An 8,998-nucleotide genomic window follows, 5' to 3' on the forward strand; every position below is an offset into this window, starting at 1 on the left:
TCCCAAGTAGCTTGACATAGGCAATGTTGCATCCTGTGTTTGGAGGTTTGTCCTCAAACCAATGTGCTTGAACTAGTTACTAATTTAAAATAAAGAAATAGAGACTAGCTAACGGCTGCAGCAAGTCTGAGACAAAGAAACCTTGACTGAATTAAGGGGAAACCTTTGGTGTGAGGCAATTCAGAAAGGGTGTTTTTAGGCAACTGGAACATTAGAATATTTTGCAGAATAGGTGGTTGGCTGTGGTAGAGCCACTTTACTAGAGCGAGTTTGATGAAGGATGGGAGATATCCCTGGAGTGATTACTTCATTGGGATAAGACATTAGGGCAGTGGTTCTCAACCTGGGGGCCAGGACCCCTTTGAGAGCCGAACGACCCTTTCACAGGGGTCGCAGCAGGGCAAGCAGCCCTTTTGTCCAAGGGGGTCCTAAAGTGGCCAACATTACTCCTCTTCCATTTCATCCACAAAACAGCCTTGCAGGGTAGATCGAGATAGAGCGTTTGTCTGTCTGGAGCAGGGGAAAAGACTGAGATTGGCATGGTGGGACAAGAGGCAGAACTGAACGGAGAAACCCTGGAAAAAAACAGTTTATACACCATCATGAACAATGGATCTTGGCTCTTCCTTTGTGTGAGAATTGCATCACTCTGTGATAGCCAAGAATCCTCTTGCTTGAGGTTGACATCCCACAGAGCTAGATTTGGCCTGTTTCTCATATGCAAACATGCCTGGGCAGGCTCCCTGGCCCATAGCCACATTTGCTTAGAGTGCAATCAGAAATATTGATAACTGGAGGTCTGCAGGCATATCCCCCCCATATCCCCCCCACAGGGAAGTGGCCCTGGTGCCCAAACAAGTCGGGCTGAGAGAACTCTGAGAGACTGGGCCAAGGTCACCCAGCTGGGTTCAGGTTGGATACACACTTTTCTTGGATGCTTTTGGCTGATCCTGTGTTGAGCAGGGGGTTGGACTAGATGGCCTGTATGGCCCCTTCCAACTCTATGATTCTGTGTTTCTATGATTCTATGTGGAGGAGTGGGGAATCCAACCAACCCCGTTCTCCAGGTTACATTCCACTGCTCTTTAGCTGCTACATCAAACTGAGCGAGAAGAGAGAAAAATTTACATTTGTGTTTGTTGTGCTTTAGATGGTCTCCCACTCACCTTTGTCCCACAGCCAAACTAGGAATTGGTTCCTCTGTACATTTTGGATGATTTTTCTTTATGTAGAGCAGTGATTCCTAACTTGGGATCTGCAGACTCCTGGGGGGGGGGGGGGGGTCTGTGGCCTTTCCTTTCCTGTCTTAAATGGACTTGGCCACAAGCTAGGGAACTGGATGCCTCCAGCAATTGGGTTTGGTGGGTAGGCTGTGGGTGTAAAAATCAGAAGGGGGGAGTCAGTTATGGCATGGTAGGGGGGGGTCTGGGCAGTCTTCTTAAATCCTTTCCTTCTTTCCAGAAGGAATGAGGTGGAGGGGAAGTGTGAAAGAAGGGCGAAGGATGTAGATGGTTATGCCACTTCCGGGGTGTGTGGCAGGGATACATGGCCAGACGACATCACTTCCAGGGGACCTCAAAGCCTGAACATTTATTTCAGGGGCTCCTCTAGGATCAAAAGGTTGAAAAAGGCTGGTGTAGAGAGACACTGTTTATATATTACTTAAGCTGTCTTTTCCCCTAGAAAATCATGGCTGTGTTGAAAGACTACCCTGCCATATCCTTTTTAGTAATCTGTGAGGTAAATTTGGGGCCAAAGGCAAAAAAACCCATAACAAAACATAAATCATATGAGAACAAATGACAGGAGCGAGATGAAGTCTTGATAAGCACTTTTAGAAGGTTTAGAGAGTTATCTCTGATAACGTGGACTGACATTCCCTTTTGGAAGGAGTAGAATTCCTAAAGGGGAAATTTCTCTGAAGATTTGGTTAATCCCACAGGATGTTGGATTTACTGTCTAAGATAATGTATTTGTCCTGAGTTGGGTTTTTAAATTAAAAACACACGTTTGTGCACAGATAACAGGTGCTAAATAGCAGCCCTCTCTGCGTGGCTTTTTTCTTTCTGCTGTGTTTGTTTAGACCAAGTGAGCCTGCGGGATTTTCTTGTGATCTCCGGCTGGAAGTTGGGTGGGCAGATGGTCAAACAGACCCAGGGCTCCACTTTACAAGAGCTTCCTCAAATAGCACATGAAGAATGACAGACCAATAAAAATCCAGCTACCTTGTGCCTCTGTCCTTCTTGTAACAATTAGCCGGATTGTCGTTATTGTTGCCTTTGGCATACAAGTTGCAAGAACAACCACAATTGCTTTGTTATTGCTCTTGTAACTTTTGTTAAACCGTTCTGGTGACATGAGAAAAAATCAGGAAAAAAAAACCTTTTGGATCTCAATTCACCTGCCTGTTTCATCTCCCTCCTCATGCATTGTCTCTCGTGAGAATGACAGGTGATAGGTCTGTATTTTAGTTGTGTATTAAATCATTTATGTCCTGCTTTTCCAGACCAAAGTTAGAGAAAGCAATCAGTTATATAGTTGTAATAAAACAGGAAATCAACTGAACATAGTGTTGTTGGGTCTGTTGGATTAGCTGCCAGGTAATGAGGGGGGGGGGAACTTCCCGGGAGCTAGAAGGGCAGGAGTAAATGCAATTTCCCCTGTGTCACCAGGAGGTAACATAGCACGTTATGGACATTGGGGATAATGCTCTGGTTGACGGGCAATGCCTCTATGGTACAGTTAGCACCTCACCTTAGAGATGTGTCCAAAATCCAGAGCATCACCCCCTGATGTAATTGATACCGCCATGTCGCTTCCAGGCTGCAGGGAGGTCACCTTTACTTCCTGGTTGTTCTCCCCCTGTGCCAGGTAAGTCCCCTGTCCTCAACCTTTGTTCTGGTCTGTGAAGTACATTGTAGCTTGCATTTTTTGGGATGATGTCCTGTCTGCTGCTGTTGGGCCCAAGGACTGTCAGAAGTTCTTGTCTTTGCACAGCTGTCATCCAGACCGCTGAATTGCAGCTCTCCTTGTAGAAATTGAAGGAGGAAAAATTCTGAAACCCTGTCCCACCCCCACTGGGTTTTCTGAAGGGTTTCTCAGTCTTGTTCTTGCCTGCTACGTGTACTTACTGCTGATATCTGTTCCACATAATATATTTCTGGTAAGGCCTTGGAGGAGGAGCATGTCTCATAGCTTAAGTGCCACTCAGCGCTTAACACCCACTCAGGGCTGTTGTCCCACCCCTGAGTGCCTCCTCCTTCAACCCGCTTGCCTGTCTGTCCAGCAGCCAGCCAATCCCCTTCCATTCCCCACCCGTGACCATCTCCTCCTCCTTCCTTCCAGTTCCCTCCGAAGCTTGGAGGCTGCAGATCCCTGCTGCATGAGAGCTGCCCCTGCTAGTGAGTTCCCTTCCCAGGGCCCTCCAGCCTACAGCCTTTTCAGGTTCTGGGGGGAGGGAGAGGCCATCCACAGAGTTCCTCCCCCCCCCACACAACCTAGTGCCCGTTTTATTCCTGAATGCAACGTCCTTGGCCCCTAGTCACCAATAAAGAGCTGCTAATTTGCCCAGTATCCTGTTATTCTTCCTACAAACCCACATATTTTAACACTCATCCCCCAAATCTCCCCTATGATTCTCTAACTTCTCAAGGACTTAGGCAAGCTGTTTTCTCTTCCTGTTTGTTTTTATTTTTAGTCTTCACATAACTTGAAGCTTCACTCAAAATTATGTATTCCTGTAGTGTGTTTAAGCCTTATCAGACAGTTTCTGCAGGTTTGTCCTGAATTTCTTTGGTTGAATTTACAATTTTTTTTTTGTGTGTGTGGCATACCGGGGAAGTCCCCCAAGTATGTAGAAATTACACTTTTTCAGTCATGGGTCTGCCGTTGATACTTTCATTATTAGATACTGTCTCCAGTTGCTTGGTTTTATACTAGACTGTCCAGTATTTGCTCTTCCGGACCGCAAGTAAACTGAGACTCAGACTCAGAAACCTTTATGGGCATACAAAATCACAATCCAAAGAAAACAAATATCAAGAATAGATTAAACAAGGCTATGTTTCCGCATTAACAAACAGAGGTTATTTATCTGGAGCATGTTCCCAAAGAGCGTCGGCCACCCTGGCAAGCTTAATAGGATCCTTTTCTGAAAGCATTGATTTAATGATAAGGGACTTAGAATTGTATTTGGACAGCAAATAAACGGAGAAAATACTGAGCATCTAGGACCGTTTATGCACTGGGAACTTCAGTGCACCAGCTCCCTTGCAGGAGCACAAATCAGGGGTGGATGAGGTGCAGTGGGCCAAATGCTCCCTCATGTGGGTGTAGGAAGAGGTGGGGCAACCATCCACAACTGAAACTCCAGCCTGCAGCCTGGCATTAAACCTCCAGTGTGTAAACGGTCTAGGTCAGGCTTTCTTGATGGACCAGGAAGGGTTTGCCAAATGGGTGGGAGTTAATGAATGTTTTATATATATTAAAAATGGTTAAACATTTCTCGGGTGATATGATCATATATGGTCATGTCAACCAGTCCTCTCCTCCCCAAAGGGCCAATGATGGAGGGGGTGGGAAGGGGAGGGGCCCCAGGTGGGCGTGTCCACAGCCATGCTTCCCAACCATATTCCGCACGATCACATCACTTCTGGGGTTTCTCGAAGCCAGAAGAATGTTTCAGGGGTTTCTTAGTGGTAAAAATGTTGAGAACGGCTGGTCTAGTGTTTTTTAATTAAGCAAGCCTGCAACCATGTCGGCCCAGCTCCATGCCTACACACCTTCTTTCCTCTGTGGCTTGTTCTCTTGAGGCCCAAAAGTTCTGAAAAGAGCTGGATCCACCATTTAGCAGCTAGTAGAATGCTCCCAGAGAAATCCTGTTGGCTTGACTGAGAAAAGCTAGAAAGGGAGAGGTTTTAAAAAATTTTATTGCTAATTTATTTGTAAATTTATAACTTTTACAACAACAATTTAACATTTAAAACCACAGCACAATTAAAACATAATGAAAAACACCGTAAATCTTTTGAAGGGCTTTGCCATTCCACTAACCGCCACTGTCCAGCTGGCAATTTTATGTTGTTATAATTTGTTATTATATTTTATTTTATATTATTGCAGTGGTAGAGTCTCTCCCCGGGGGGGGGGGGGGAAGCCTAAAGTAGTAAAAGAAGAGTTGATTTTTATACCCCGCTTTTCACTGCCCAAAGGAGTCTGAAATCGGCTGACAATTGCCTTCCCTTCCTCTCCCCACAAGAGACACCCGGTGTGGTAGGTGGGGTTGAGAGACTTCTGAGAGAACTACTCTGTGAGAACAGCTCTAAGAGAACAATGACTGGCCCAAGGTCACCCAGCTGGTTGCATGTGGAGGAAGAGTGGGGATTCAAACCTGGCTTGCCAGATTAGTGGCCGCCACTCTTAACCACTACACCAAGTAGGGGGAATTATGGAGAGGCAACATGTATCACTGCCAACATGTATGACTTCCCATATTAGTTCCAGCTGAGAAGCTAAATGTTGGCACTGCTGAATCTGCCACAGAAAAGTGAAAAACAGCAACACTATTATCACCACCAGACACCAGAAGGCCAGGGCAGGAAGAAAAGGATGGAGCATTTGGGGACAGTGAGTCCCTCAGGGGGATCAACAATTATTCGACAAGGTGCTCACTATTTGTGTTGAAAGTTTCTGCCATTGTTATTATTATCAAGGCCATCCTCTTTACTGCTAAATGGAGTGGTGGACTGGGTTTACCTCCCGAAATCTCCCTCTCATGGGCACTGGAAATTCTTGGGGAATAGAATCGGTTTATTTCTCTTACCTCCACATTGTATTCCTTTATCTTATAGCTGCTCTCAACGTTTTACCTGTTGTGGAGTATTTTCAGCCCCCCTTAATTGTACTTACCTTATAAAGTCATGATATTTTGCATAACTCAGGAGTCTTGCTGCCTTGTCAATGAAGAAGTAGGAGAAGAGCTATTTTTTTAAAATATTTTTTTGCTACTGGAAGGAATCTAAAAGTAGCTTACAGTTGCCTTCTCTTCCTCTCCCCACAACAGGCACCCTGTGAGGTAGGTAGGGCTGAGAGAGCTCTGAGAGAACTGTCACTGGCCCATAGTGACTCATCTGGTGGATGTGGAGAATCTAGCCTTGTTCTCCAGATCGGAGGCCACTGCTCTTAACCAAGCTGGTTTTGTTAACATAGTTTTGAGTGTCTTTGTTACATGGTTTTCATAATTGATAAATGATCCAGCTAGTTTACTCTTAGGTACAATGATATTCTTGTACAGTGAACAGATAGGACTACTTTATGTGTTATACTTTTAGGTGCACACATCCATGAAGCAGTCTTAAAATGAATTAGACTGAATTGTTGGCTTCCCTCCCACTGCCAGTATCTGGCAGTGTGGTCTCAGGTGGAGATGGAGGTCTTTCATATCACCTCCTACCTGGTCCTTTAAAAAGGAGAACTACAGGTCATCTCCAGACTAAAGAGATCAGTTCCCCTGGAGAAAATGCCTGCTTGGGAGGGTGGACTCCCTCCCTGCCCCGAATCCCACCCAAAGTCTCCAGATATTTCCTGACCCACAGTTTTCTTGTGTGAAAAACATGCAAGCGGGGATGGTTATTTTGGCAATATGACTAGTCCAAGTGAAATATATGTGCATGTCGATCCCCCAAAATCAGCGAAATAACCCTCCTTCAGTGTATATCACCTTCGTTCATCTGTGTTGTGGTTATCTGTATTTATTTGATTTTTTTAAAGGCGATTAAAAGTAATCTATATATCTATCCCTCCTTCCAATGTAGTATTTGCACAAGAAGGCTGCTGGGGGAGGGAAGCAAGAGCCGTTTTCTCTCTGCTCCACCATTTGGAGCTTATTTGGGCTTTTTTTTATTTTTAAAGGAAGTCTCCATAGTTGCTGTGGCGCTACAGGGTAGATGTGCAAATGAGTGTGAAGAAGTGAAGGAACGTACCGTGCCATTTTCCTCTTAGAATTATGCTTTGCTTGCATAAATCAAGTAAGATAAGGAAATGTATTAGGGGTTGCCTGGCAAAATAAACTCGTTTTTGCATTGCTACTTCGAGAATTCTGGATAACGGTGGGGAGTATTAAGGCTGTGGGTTTGGTAGACCCAGACTACAAGTACTTAGAAAACATATTCTGTTGAATCCAAACACCAACCAAAACACCCAACAACAACAATGGGAAAAGCATGAACTTATATACAATTCCGGGTGCCTGTCAAGAATTCTTATTGGCCCTTAACGTTGCCCTTTGATTGGTCCATATAGTCCATAATTAAGAATCTATTATTGGTTCCCTTACAAGCCTTCATTTGCACGGTGGTTCACATTAGGATCCAGATATATAACAGGGAGGTTGAAGCAAAAAATGGGCTGCACCCAGGAATGCACCCACAGAACAAAAAGGGAAAAAATACCAGGGGATAGTTGTCTGATTTATTATGGTAGAAAGTCCCCATGCATTTTGCCATACAGGTTTAGTAAAAGAGTAACAAACTAGTCAGCAAAGTTAATTGCTATGGACAGTTTTTGCACTCTGATCCCCGCTGAAGAAGTCCACGCCTTGAAACCCATTGGGACTTTGTATAGTAATAAATCAGTCAACTATCCCCTAGCATTTCTCCCCTTTTTGTTCTGCTTGTTGTGGGGAGGCACATGAATGTCTGTGTATTAATGTAATTTCCCTCGAGTCCTTTCCTACAAATTGACGGTGTCCAATCAGAAGTGCAACTAGGGATGCCGGCCTTCAGGTGGGACCTGGGGATCCTCTAGAATTACAGCCCATCTCTGGGCAGCAGCAATCAGCCCCCTTGAAGATAATGGCTGCTTGGGAGGGTGGCCTATATGGTATTGTACTCCTGTCTTCCCTCAGTCCCATCCCCAAATCTCTAGGAGTTTCCCAACCTGGAGCCAGCAATCTTACTCCTCCATTTAGGTAGCAAAAATCAAATGCTTCATTATAGTAGTATGTGTGAAAAGGATCTAGGGTCTTAGTAGACAAGACACTGAACTTGAGTCAGCAGTGTGACTCAGTAGCTAAAAAGGCACATGGGATTTGGGGCTGTATCAAAAGATGTATAGTGTCCAGATCGCATGACGTTATGGTTCCACTTTACTTTGCTCTTGTTTGGCCTCACTTGGAGTACTATGTTCAGTTTTGGGCACCACAGTTGAAAAGGGATATAGACAAACTGGAGCATGTCCAGAGGAGTGCAACAAAGATGGTGAGGGGTTTGGAGCAAGTCATAGGAGGAAAGGTTGAGGGAGCTTGGTCTGTTTAGACTGGAGATAAGGCGACTAAGAGGTGATATGATATCTATCTTCAAATGCTTGAAAGGCTTTCATATAGAGCAGGGGTAGTCAATCTGTGGTCCTCCAGATGTCTATGGACTACAATTCCCATGAGCCCCTGCCAGTGCTTGCTGGCAGGGGCTCATGGGAACTGTAGTCCATGAACATCTGGAGGACCACAGGTTGACTACCCCTGATATACAGGATGGATCAGAGGTGTTTTCTGTTGCCCCAGAGTGATGGACCAGAACCGGTGGGTTGAAATTAATTCAAAAGAATTTTCAGCTAAACATCCGGAAGAAGTTCCTGACAGTTAGAACAGCTCCACAGTGGACTTAGACAGATTGTAATTGGGTGGGCAGAAGGAATTGCTTGGCTCTTGCGACCCTTTCTTGCATGCCTAGGGAAACATTGATTGCCATTTTGGAGGTGGGAGGCAAATTTCCTCCAGACCAGACTGGCCAGAAATTCTGGTTTTCTTGGGGGGTGGACATAAACTGGGCATAAAATTGGGATCAGTGTGGGTGGGCAGTTGTTGTGAGTCTTCTGCATTGTGCATGGGTTGGAGCTCCTTTCCAGCTTTATGATTCCCTGCTGGTGGCTTGGGGCAGGGGGCTCCAGCAACCCTGACTACAACTAAGCTGCAAATGCTATTTCAAGAGTCAGGATTGCAGTT

Source organism: Paroedura picta, chromosome 9, assembly GCF_049243985.1.
Source record: "Paroedura picta isolate Pp20150507F chromosome 9, Ppicta_v3.0, whole genome shotgun sequence".
NCBI classification, from domain to species: domain Eukaryota; kingdom Metazoa; phylum Chordata; class Lepidosauria; order Squamata; family Gekkonidae; genus Paroedura; species Paroedura picta.